At 38.5% G+C, this 12,790-nt stretch overlaps 1 non-coding gene and 1 pseudogene across 1 annotated transcript; both read right to left on the bottom strand.

The window, feature by feature from the left end:
- Positions 1–12,683, bottom strand: part of LOC134473447 (serine/threonine-protein kinase greatwall-like) — a 28,443-nt pseudogene extending 15,760 nt beyond the window's left edge.
- LOC111753593 (small nucleolar RNA SNORA2/SNORA34 family) lies at positions 5,614–5,750 on the bottom strand. The gene has a single exon (XR_002788371.1). It is a non-coding gene; the product is annotated as a small nucleolar RNA SNORA2/SNORA34 family (small nucleolar RNA).
- Positions 12,684–12,790: the final 107 nt, after the last annotated feature.

Here is a 12,790-nt window from a genome sequence, read left to right as displayed (position 1 = left end):
TAATTAATTAATTGTCTTTTTGAGACAGAGTTTTGCTATACAGAGTTCAGGCTGGCCTGGAGTTTACTTTGTAGCCCAGGCTGATCTCAAACTTGCAATGTTCCTCCACCTCAGCCTCCCAAGTGCTGGGATTACAGGTGTGTGCCACCAAACCCAGCTTACTGGTCTAAATTTAAACTAATTATCCACTAATATTTTTATACATGATATTAAACAGGAAAAATTAGCAAGCAATATGATTGAGGTTAAAGCTACATCACGCACACATTTGTTCTTCAATGTGAGTATGAATGTATCTGTTTTGAATTGCAGAATGCAGAGGATATGAAATCTAGTAAAAAATTGTACAGCAAAAACATTGTTATGGTAAATGTGCACCACCTCATACAATAAAGCCAAAATTAGCAGAAATCATAATGAAATACTTTCCTTGAAAACTGAATGCCAACTTTCTCTGGGTGCTCATATGTACTTAAAGAAGCTCCTGTGTACTTATACATCGCAAAATGGTGTGGCGTGACCAGAATTTGTTGAAAATTACACAATTAAAGTGAATCTTCAATAACTAAAAGTACTTATTTTTAATGTATAAGAATCAAACTTTAAAATCTTATTTAGTAATAAGAAAGAGCACTTGGTTATGAGAACAAAACAAAAATCAAAAAAAGTGCTAAATTATATCTCCCTGATTTGCAAGTACCAAAAACAATGAATTTGAGAACCAGAACAAGGTTAGCTGAGGGTCCCTCAAGGTACACTATCACTTTTCTGATCATAATTTCAGAAGCTATATTATATTCAAAGTATTGCATTCCTTAGAGCTTCAGAAATGGAAGAAGGTAAGGCTTGTGTAGTTCAGGATACCTATAGAATACAAGAGGTAAAATAATAATATTGGCAACAGAAAGTCTCTTTATTCTGTAGCATACTATTTATAGCACAGACTATAGAAAAGGAAAAAAAAAGACATTCTGCTTTATCTAAATTAACTTGACCCTGTTCATAAAATATACATATTCAACAATGAAGAAAATCAATTACTGAGAATAAGTAGTAAATATAATCCAAATAATTTTATCAAATAGGTTTATTCTAATTCAACATTTAATCAGCATTTTATGAAAACCTTATTTTACATTTTACTTCCTATCTGCATTAGTATTTGTTAGTCTTCATTTAACTTTTAAAAGAGGCAAACACAATACAAAAAGTAAAGCACTTTGGAGGCTGAGGCAGTAGGATCACTGAGTTCAAGGCCAACCCGAATGACACTATGAGATTTTGCCTCAAAAACAAAAACAAAAAAAGTACAATTATAAGTAAATCAATTAATTTGGTAAGCAATTGCTACAGAATAAACATTCTTTTTGAACAGGTTTTTTTTTTGGTGTTTTTTAATTTTATTGATACCTTTCAGATACACATATGATAACATTCATCATAGGAAATTCGTAACTGTACATGATATATCTTCCTTCTTTTTCTTCCCCATTCCCCTCCTGAGGTTCCTTTCAATCCTCCTTCCCCTCCTTATTTATAAAACCTTTGTTTTTGTTTTTTGTTCTTTGAGACAAAGTCTTGCTATGTAGCCCAGGTTGGCTTCAAATCCAGGATGATCCTCTTGCCTCAGCCTGTCAGAGCTAGGATTACAGGCATGTACCACCACATCTGGCACAGAGCCTTTGTTTCCATTAAAATAGACACTTTTGAGAGAACACCCATACTATATCACCTTTGTGACTTAAAAACTGTTCCTGAAAAGTTACTAGTCTATTAGGTGAGAAACATCATAGGAGGATGTAGGGATAAAAACTAAACAAGCTAATGACTGTTACAGTAGCAAATTAAGTCAAATTTTATTATCAATTTACTATAGTAACTTAATCATCATATATCAAGCAAGGGAAATTTCACAATTGTATGAGAAATGAAGTATTTCAAAAGAATCTTGACAGCATCTCTGGGAAGAAAAGCATTTCTGGTAATACTTTGGCTGCTATTCATGTCACAATTTGATTTTCTTATGGGATTTATATTAAAAGGAATGGTGTTTTTGCCATGAATTTGGCACACAGAGTTGGTTTGGTTAAAATAACTCTCTAGCTAACCTGGCAGTGCTTTTCCCATCTGGGGCTGCTGTGGCATTCTGACTCCACACTGGACACGAAGGTGTGGGACTGACTGCTGGTGCTAGAAGTAGCCAGCCGTTTCCTAGACTGGAGTAGATTAGAAGTCAGACATTTCACGGGCATTCCCGGGTTGGAAGCAAGTGTTTCAAGACCTGGGGAGGGGAGAAAGTATCAAAGCTCTGCCACATCTTTTGTAGTTCTTTAGTGAACCTGAATATTTACAGATTATTTATCACATTTCAAAACTACTTCTGTGAAATACTGTCCTCCACAATATGGCGGCAAGAATTTTTGCTGTGATTCTCATATATAGATTTACAAATTGTTAAAAATACAAATACTGCTCTAGAGTTTAGAGCAAAAAGAAATTCTCAAAAAAAAAAGAAAATTTTCTTAATATATTTAGTTAAAAACCAGGAAAGAGAATTTATTTATACAATGATTAGAAGGGATGAATTTTGAGTTATTTCTAATCCAACATGAAACTATTCTAGATAAAGAATTACTGATATGCTCTACCCATATGTAAAGTAAGGTTAGAATGTAACTAAATTTATTCATTTCAACTTGTTTCTAAATAAAACCATAGTTTTATTGTAATGCACAATTTATGTGCTCACAAGAATGGATTATAGACATCTACAGTGACTTAACTTCCCCTGCATCCTTTTTTTGTTTTGTTTTGTTTTGTTTTGCAGTGCCAAGGATCAAACCTGGAGCCTTCAGTGTGCTAGGCAAGTGCTCTACCATCGACACACATTCTATTCCCCACACAAAGAATTTTCTTAACAGAACTAGATAAAGCAAATAAGTGGTCATACAATTGCTAACAAGGAGCACCATCTACATATTACTTGCTCCTTTATCACATATAAAAATTGCTAAAAATTGTTGCTCGACAACTGTGTCCTTTGTTTGTAGTGGTATCAGGAATTGAACTTAGGAAGTACTGAGCTACAGCCCTAGTCCCTTTTTTCTTTTTTGTGCCAGGGATCAAACTCACGACCTCGTGCACCCTTTTAATTTTTCAAATTCTCAGATAAAGTCTCTTAAATTGCCCAAATGGACTTTGAAATTACTGTCCTCCTGCCTCAACCTCCCAAGTAGCCGAGAGCAGAGGCACATGCTATCACACTGGGCTGACAATTGTGCTGTTGCTCAAGTTACAGTAATGTATGTAATGTATGTAAAGATTTTATACATATATGAACAGATACCTATGTCTTGTTTTCTTTTCCCCAAAGACTGAACATGATCTCAATCTCAAGGAAATTCTTTTTTTTTTGAAAAGGAAACTTAAGTGTTCATATATTCTTATCTATTTCTAAATATCAGAGTTGTCAGTCAGCCTTGAAAACATTTTTTAACAAGTCCTCGACAGCTCCAAATTATTCTTGGTATACTTGATATCTCTCTGGCAAAATCTGAGACCAGAGGGGCAATCTCAAGGAAATTCTTAGTTTTACAGATTTCTGACCTAAGAAGTCTTAGAACTTTAAAGCTGAAAGGAGCGTTTCAAAGTCCACATAATCCAATTTTCTTTTCACTGCACAAATTCTCTCAGTGGAATTCTGGAAACTCCCTGGATACTGACTTTGATGTCATGAACAAGCTGCTTAGCTGCCTTCTGCCAGTAACATGAGAACTTATGCTTAACCAAATGCCATGTGCATATTGAATATTTGCTAATGAGCTATTCCTTAATGATTTTTTTTTGTACCAGGAATTGAACTCATGGCCTTGCGCTTGCAAGCAAGTGTTTATGCCACTGAGCTAAATCCCCAGCCCATCCTTAATGATTGTTTGTGATCAGACCATTTCTACTTTGGAACTTCTGATAGCTCATTTTCTATGAGCTATGTATCTCTGTAATGACACTTGAGCCTTCCCAATATATTTAGCCAAACTTCCTTTCCTACTGCACATACTTCTCATTCTCACATATCACAGAATATGTCCATGCTAGTAGATATGCTCGTGTCTATGTGTGAGATGCCCCCTTTTGCTAAATGGAAGCAGTAAAGTTCTTGCTTCTCTTTCTGGATACGGTTTGGCCATCATAGAAACATTCTAGTTAGCATCTGTCCCTATTCTCTCTTGTCAGATTCACTGTCTGTTTTAATCTCCTCTATGCCTTGCTATGTCTTTTATTGAATGGAAAAATATCTGAGTCTTTAAATTTAAGCTACCATAAAATCTTTTGGAAGCAGGCTTATAGAGACCCATAACACTGTGGGAACTTGATTATACTGTGTAAGATTTCCATAGGCTCAACATAGGGAAATTAACCAATGATCATTCTAATTTTATAGGTTATCATATTAGCTAGACATTTTATTGATTTACAAATCTGCCACCAACCTGGTCAGAAATGGCATTTACATAATGAAACATAGCAATGCTACAAATGATTGAAATACTTGTTTTTTTTTTTTGTACCAGGGATCAAACTCATTACCTCACGCTTGCCAGGCAGGTGCTGTGCCTTTGAGCTATATCCCTGGCCCAATATTTGCATTTTTAAAATATTAAGTTGGGAATAGTTTGTGCTAATATTGTTTGGACAATTAAATGCAAATATCTTGTACTGTGAGTAACTAATTTAAGTATAACAATCTGCAATGTATTAACCATTGTTACTTCCTAATTATCGTGTTTTGAAATTTTTTTAAAATAAAAAAGAAAATATTGAGTTGATATTAGATATTTTAACATTTGAAAAAAAATTTTTTCCTAAGGGACACAATACTCCCATGATTTTAGAAGTTTGCTAGAATAAGGTGTAGTCTTCTTTTGATCTATAGACATGAGACAAATTAATCCTTGAGAAAGCTGTGGTGTTTGTGATAGGATTGAAAGGACGTCTGCAGAGTCGTGGTTTTTTTCTGCAAGTGGTGTGAACTATTAATGAGAGGGGGAAAAAAAACCAAATGCTAGAAGATTTAATGTCACAAAAATACCAGCTAAGTATATACAAGCTGTCATACCACTTAGACTGAAGAATAAAACACAACCTCACGGTGTCATTTACATTGACTTGTATTTTTTTTTAATTGTTTTTATTTTAAAGGGGGTAAAATTAAACACAACAAAACAGAACAAAATAGGACACATTTCGTTTTCTTCCAAATAGTTGTCCATGTCTTCACATTCAGAGAATTCATATAAAACAACATAGCATAAAACTGATCTGAACAGAATGAGAAAGGTGTTTTAAGTCTGGATCAAACTAGACAATAGGGAAGTCACTAATGGCTGTCTTAGTGTCTCTCGTTCTCTTCAAAATAGCTGTCCATACTTTCATGTATACGGAAGTTCAACAAAACAAAACAGGCCGTGAGTGAGAGGTTGCTTGGTTTCCCAGCCCTCCAGGTGGGTCTCGGCCCAGCATGGCACGGGTCCCAGTAAACGCTGATGGCTCCTGGGACGCCACAGCCTGCCATGCTCACAGCTCCTCACAGGGCTGGGGGTGGGATGTGCTTCAAGCTGTTTCTTTCTAATGAATTGACCATTTCACTGCCCAAGTTCTGAAATGGCCAACAGATCGTATAAAGACATCTCTTTAGGCTCCTGCTTAAAACCAACAGCGTCAGGAAGCTGCTGGCCTTGATTCAGGGCCAATAACTTGTATTTTTTTAAAGGAGACTCTAAATTTAAAGGGATAGTTGTGAAAAGGAGGAACTGATGAGCGATAATATTTGTCCTGGGCTCTCAAATAATCTTGCTTAGGTTTGGCCATAGATGGTGTTGTAAGGATATCCATCATATTGATATCTATGTGTGCAAAGGAAAGTATATGACTGTTTAAAAAGCTTTCAATTGTCACCTGGTCAAAAATCATTTGTTCTAAACTTTGACTGTCTCTCTGCATTACTAACCTTATCTGTAAAACTGGCTCATATAGGATAAATATATGCAGCAAATCCACCGTACCAAAGGAGAAACATTCACTATTTGAAATCATTAAGTGAAATGACACAGAATTGTCGATGTCCGCTCCCGGCCGGCAGGAAAGACACACGACAAGGTCTGGCGGTGGTCAGGCTTTTCTTTATTCTCTCCTTATACAGTCTGCCCCGAAGCCTCTACCGGTCCGCTCTCCGCGGCTCCTTCCGTGCTTCAGTCTCCCCCGAAGCCTCTACCGGTCCGCTCCCCGCGGCTCCTTTTGTGCTTCAGTCTCTCTCGGGGGTGGAGGCACTGGCTATATATAGGATTAATAGCTAGGCAGACTACCCTGTGAGGCGGGAACTTAGTGGGGTGATAAGAAACAGGTGCCACACAGGCGGGCTCGATGAGAGGGGTAATCTAGCCCAGGCTTTTGTACTTTCCCACAGGCCTCGCAATCACCGCGTCTGATGACTTGACAGTGCCACGGCTCCCAACACAGAATCTTATTAGATTTGTAGAGACTACTCAGTCACTAAAAGTAAATTCTTTGTAACTAGCAAGAAAATAACTTTTGGTAAATCAATTATTAAAAAGCAGTTGGTAAGGAATAATATAAATTCTGACCCTTCATGTTAACATGTTTAAGGGTGGATTAACATAGAAATTGACTCATATAATTAGCATGTTTCAGTGTATAATACTTTCAAATAATTCAACACTAACACCTAATACTATAATGTTTTACTTAGATACCAAAAATGGCAAGAACAGTCTGATGGTCTGTATGGACTTTAAAAAGGATAAAGTTTGAATGTAACAAACTTCATTTATATCTCATTTTGATGAAGGAATAAGAATAAAATAAAAGGACATTTTATAAATAAAACTAAAATTTAGGTCTTTATGTTACACATTTTTAAATTCATCATTATCACTTTAATACAGATTTTTCCCAATTTGTGGTATTTTTCAGTAACTTAAGAAAACAAATGTGGCAAATATATGGTATGTTATAGCGCTCCCCTAATGATGTCTCTTACAGTACTGGCAATCAAATACTGTTTCTGCGACAAAATGAATAAATAGCCACATGAAGTGAGATGAAGACAGACTACAGATATCCCTGTATCAGCTCAGGTCAGATTTGAAAACCTTTAAGTATTCACAACTGTTTGAATCTTGTACTTCCAAATAAAGAATCATCGATCTACATAAATTTTTAAATAGCTGTAATTCCAGAGTTTGTAATTTATATGATTAATTTTATTTATTTAAAAAAACAGTGTCGGAGATACAGCTCAGTGGCACAAGCACCTGCCTGGAAAGCGTGAGGTTATGAGTTCAATCCCCGGTACCAAAAAAAAATTTTAAAACCCCACTTTTCTTTCTTTCTACCATGTTTTCTTTTTTTCTGTGCTGAGGATCAAACCCAGGGTGTCATGCATGCTAGACCAGTGCTCTACCAGTGAGCTATACTCCAGCGCACTCTTACATGCTTCTTAGTAGAGAATATCGTAGTTTGTTTCCAAGTTGAAAATCCATCATTAATCCATGTTTCTATGATGAACTTAGGTAATTTAGAGTTCCCACCTATTAAATATAATTCTCCTAAGAAATCACTATATTCCTATATATTGTGTGCTCTTGAAACCCTTTTTTTCCCCCAGTGCTAGGGATTACAGGTTAGGCAAGCACTCCTTCACTGGGCCACATCCCCAGTTCCTTGAACTGCTTTCTTAAATTCCAAAATGTAAGAGCCAAGAGAATTAAAACCTTTTTTTTTTTTTTTTAATAGTACCAGGGATTGAACTCATGACTTTGCACTTGCCAAGCAGATGCTTTGGCACTGAGCTATACCCCTGGTCCTAAAACTTTTTTAAAAAATATATTAGCAAATCTGCTTTAGGAAGTACTATACTAATTTACAGTGTACTTGAGCACAGCAATTTGGCTTTTTTAAAAGTAGCTTCATTAATTGGATCATCATTACTCCTTTTTGATAGTGCTTACTATTATAAAATGGTTCATTTTTATATTTGCATTGTTTTAACTATTACTAGTAAAATGACCATATTTCCATATATTCATATATATCAATTGTTTATCTTTGCCCTTTTATTAAGGTCTTAGTGGTAGTCATTTATATTTGAATAAATTGTTAGATATTGAATCTTCATATTATATTTATTTTAGTAATTTTACTGTTGCTTTGCTTCAGAAGAACAGAAATTACAAGTTTCTTTTTAAAAAGCCAAGGATTTTATTTTATTTTATTTTATTTTGAAAGTATACAACAGAACAAGTCAGAATAAAGCCAACTAAGAATCGTACAGTGAAATTGGTACAGAACTTCACAGCAGGTTACCGGGATAACAGTAATACGTATCATAGTATATTTTGTTATCTTTATAATAGTTGTTCTTTCAATCACGTATATCAAAATGAGATGAAATATAGAACACTATAGAACTTATCAAAACAAAATACTGAATAGAGCAGTACCATTAATCAGAAAAGAGCAAAACAGTAATAAAAATATTTGCCTTCAAAGAAATGGTAGACGGAAGTCCCCCTTATTTGCTATGGTCAACCTCCCAGGAGACGCTCAGATTTCTGGTTTCCATTTGCTAATGGGGGGGGGGGGAGAAGGAGGAGGATAGGGGAAGTGGGATATTTGACTCTAGGCCATGTAGCAGTAGGTCACTATTGCTAAGCAGGGAGGCAGGATGTCATTTGTTTTCACAGCATCCTCAGTTCCAGCATGGTGTGGATCTCAGGAGACACTGCTGGTCCTCCCCCTGGAAGGGCTGCAGTCTGCCACCCTGCCTCCGCTTACCAGGGAGGGGAGGTGCTGGCTTGGCTTCCCAGAGTCCTAAGTTCCAACATGGCGTGGATCTCACAAGACACTGCTGGTTCTCCCCCTGGAAGGGCTGCAGTCTGCCACCCTGCCTCCGCTTACCAGGGAGGGGAGGTGCTGGTTTGGCTTCCCAGAGTCCTAAGTTCCAACATGGCGTGGATCTCAGGGGACACTGCTGGTTCTCCCCCTGGAAGTGCTGCAGTGGGCCACACTGCCGCCGCTTACCAGGAAGGGGAAGTGCTTGCTTGAAAGCCAAGGATTTTCAACAGTCTGAAAATTTAATAGTGGCCATTCCCATTTTTGATTATCTACCTAAGTATCTGTGCTAGGGATCGAGCTCAAGGCCTCATGGATGCTAAACATGTAATACTGAGCATGTAAAACAGTATTTTACACTTTTAGTGGAAAAATGACGCACTTACATATAGTCTACAAATAAATATTGAATTTCATTTAGTATAAACAAAAAAATAACAATGTAAGTTAGTGAAATGTATTCTCTAAAATTTTTTTTTCTTGCTGCTGTTCATTGTTGCAGGACCATTAAAAAGGTACATATTTGGTATTTTTCTTACCTCTATTCAAAGTCACTTTGGAAAGACCAAAATTTGTCAATTTAATATGACCCTCATTAAAAATCAGTATATTGCCTGATGTCAAATCCCTGTACATAAAACAAAAGGCAAATAGATAACTAAAGAAAAGACTAGTTTTATTTTTTAAAATTTTTTTTGTTTTTTTTTGTAACAAGTTCTTGCTATGTAGTTCAGGCTGGTTTTGAACTCACAGCAAACCTCCTGCCTGCACCTCCTGAGTGCTCAGATTACAGGCATGCACCACTGTGCCTAGTGAAAATCTAGGTGTTTTGTTTTGGAGACAGGGTTTCACAGTGCAGTTCAGTCGGGCCTTGAACTCACTTTGTGGCGCAGGCTGGTCTCGAACTTGCAACAATCCTCCTGCCTCAGCCTCCCAAGTGCTGGGATTTCAGGCATGCACCACCACGCCCAGCTGAAAATCTAGTTTTAATATTAAAATAGCTGAGAAAAAAAAAAGAGTTATAGAGGAGGCAAATTCTATTTATTTCCTCTAAAATAAATGTATTTATTAGTGGCTTTGCAAACAATGGGAGAACTTTCAAAAGAAGCTCTTTGGTACATCTGAATCCACAAAATGTTAAATGATTTAATTTTAGATTATCTGTGACATTGTTATATTTTCCATGAAAAATAAATCACATTACATAAAATAATCCACAAGCCAGTTCAAAATTGTGTATCTTCTTTTCTGTTAATGTAAGATTAAGCTTTAACAGAGCAGAGTAACTTAACCTTTCTTTGCACAGAACAAAGTAGTGTAAATCAGCTAGGACTACACAGTATGGAACTTTTGTATGAGGGCAAAAGAGTGGAAAAGAACTGAAATCTTTCCACTGAAATATTATGTTCATATTCAAAATAACATAATTTCAAACACAGGGAGACAAAACAGTAGGTAAGAGAATTTCTAAACTCACACGAGTTACTATTAAACCTTAATCTGGAAATATGGGCAAATGGTTACAGTAAATATTTGATATCCAAACATTTAACACATAATTTGATTTACCTCTGGATGATTTCATGTCTATGAAGTTAGTTGAGAGCCAGCCCTACTTCAGAAATATACTTCACAGCCATCTCTTCATCAAAATAAGCATATATATGAAGAAGAGACTTGACATCTCCACCAAAAAGATATTCCATTACCTATTAAAAAGAATTTAATAGCATGAAATAAAAATATGCTTACTGGGCCAGGGATTTAGCTCAGCAGCACAAGTGCCTGCCTGGCAAGTGCAAGGAGGGTCATGAATTTGATCCCTGGTACCAATAAATAAATAAATACATACATATATATATATATATATATATATATATGCTTATAGAGTATTTGGGCATTACAGTATAGTTGTGTAACAAAGCACATTGGGGGGGGGGGTCTTTTCTTGAGTCAGTGTTGCTGTGTGCAGTTCAGGTTGGCCTTGAGATCACTTTTGTAATTGAGGCTGGTCTTGAACTCACAAGGATCCTTCTGCCTCAGCCTCCCAAGTGCTTCAATTATAGGCATGTGCCATCACTCCTGGCTATAAAACACAAAGAGTGGACAGACAGCTTCAAATACACTGCTGCAAAGATGAAAAGATTGACATAGGACATATTTCAGCCTGCTCTTTAAATAAAAGCACATTCCAGATTTCACAATAGAAAATGTGAAGAGAAAAAGGAAGCTTGTTTAATGAGATCTTTGGTTGTACAGCAGCTTAAATACTGATTTATTTGCAAATGGATAGAATTAAATGTAACCAGCAAGCGTGTGTTGCAAACTTAAATGAAAACCCTAAACTTAAGCCTGGTAAGGGTCAAATTAGTGAAAAGCGTCCAGAAGATACATGAAATGAATAGATAATACTAACGTTTAAAATTTTTAGAATAAAGTTATCAGAAAATAATGAAGCTCCCGCCTGGTTAGGTCAAACTTCAAATCAGTGCGACAAACTAATCATTTTGCTGTGATAGAAAAATTTCAGCAATCTGTATTCCGAAGCAAGCGACAACCACCAACTACTTAAAACTTTTTGGATTCAGAAATATCACTCTGCTGTGGGTTAGACATGAATAAGAGCAGCGGCTTCAAAAGTTCCTTTGCCCGCAGTTTCCTCCTTCGTTAACACTGGACCGGGCGAATATGGTCAGGTGTTGCTATTTTCCCTGGGCAGTGGATGATTCCTAAGATACGGAGAGAAAGGCAGGGCAGAGGCCAGACACCTCACCGACTGCTGCGGCCAGCCCAAAACAAACAGTCGGCTCTGCAGGCTTCAGCAAGCCCTGCGGCCCCCAAATCAGGGGGCAGAAAAGAAGACGGAAGGACCTAACTCCCTTTCTCGCCTCTTCCCACACTTCCTACCTTGACTGCGTACAACTTGTCGCCTTTCTGCCCCAGATACACTTTCCCGAAGGCACCACGACTAATGGGCTTCACTATGGTGAATTCTTCAATGGAGGGTGGTCTTGGAACCGGGATTGTATTCATCCACTCCCCGGTCGCCGTGCCTTCTGTATACTCCTTGCTCCCGGCGGAGGGCTCCATCGCAGGACAGGCCCTGGACTCTCCCTCAGCCTCGGCTCCCGCCAACTGCGTTCAAATTAAGGCCACGCCTACTGCGCGCGCAAGAGTGACGTCACCGCGGTGCCGCGCGCGACCTAAGGCAGCCCCGCCCGTGCCGCCCCAGAGCCGCGCGAGCCGATTCCGCGAGCGCCGAGGTGCGGGCTAAGCCGCTGACCTCTCGAGGGCGGTCGCCACCGCCCACTGACATCATTTGTCATGAGGGACGAGGCACAGACAGTTGTTGGAGAAGAGTGGGGCAGCTGGGACCCCGAGACCCGAATCACGGGTTGTATGATGCGATTGCTGCGCGACTGCGGGATCCGTCCGGGCCGGAAGTTCCCCCTCCCCGGCGGCTGCCAGCCCCGCCCCGCGAGACGCCCGCGTCAGCTGGGCTGTCCCCCAAAGCTTGGCCGCCCTGTGCGAGTCTCGGGAGAGGGAGACGCTAGACGTGCAGGACGCGTTGACCCAGTCTAGTGTGATATTCCAGGATAGAATTCGCCTGACGTGAACGGACAAAGGCCTACAGGGAAACCTCCGATTTATCGTGAGGAAAAGAGTACACTACATTGTAGCAACCAAACGCTGTTAGCTCGCGGCTCAGCTGTGACGAGGAAATACGGTGAGAATGTGATAAGGAAGCTGGAGGACGTCTGAGAAAGGAGAAGTAGGGTGAAGCCCTTTCCTTAAAGTGAAAACACACAGCCGAGGGGCTTGGGGATCCCATTGCTTGCCAACACTAAAGCTCGGGGCCGCCTGCAGACGCACGGCGCGC

The sequence above is a fragment of the Cavia porcellus genome, unplaced genomic scaffold (genome assembly GCF_034190915.1).
Source record: "Cavia porcellus strain 051 isolate PalLab524CR breed Dunkin Hartley unplaced genomic scaffold, mCavPor4.1 scaffold_27, whole genome shotgun sequence".
Taxonomy (NCBI): domain Eukaryota; kingdom Metazoa; phylum Chordata; class Mammalia; order Rodentia; family Caviidae; genus Cavia; species Cavia porcellus.
The sequence above is the reverse complement of the archived record's forward strand: the minus strand, read 5'-3'. Positions and strand labels throughout refer to the sequence as shown.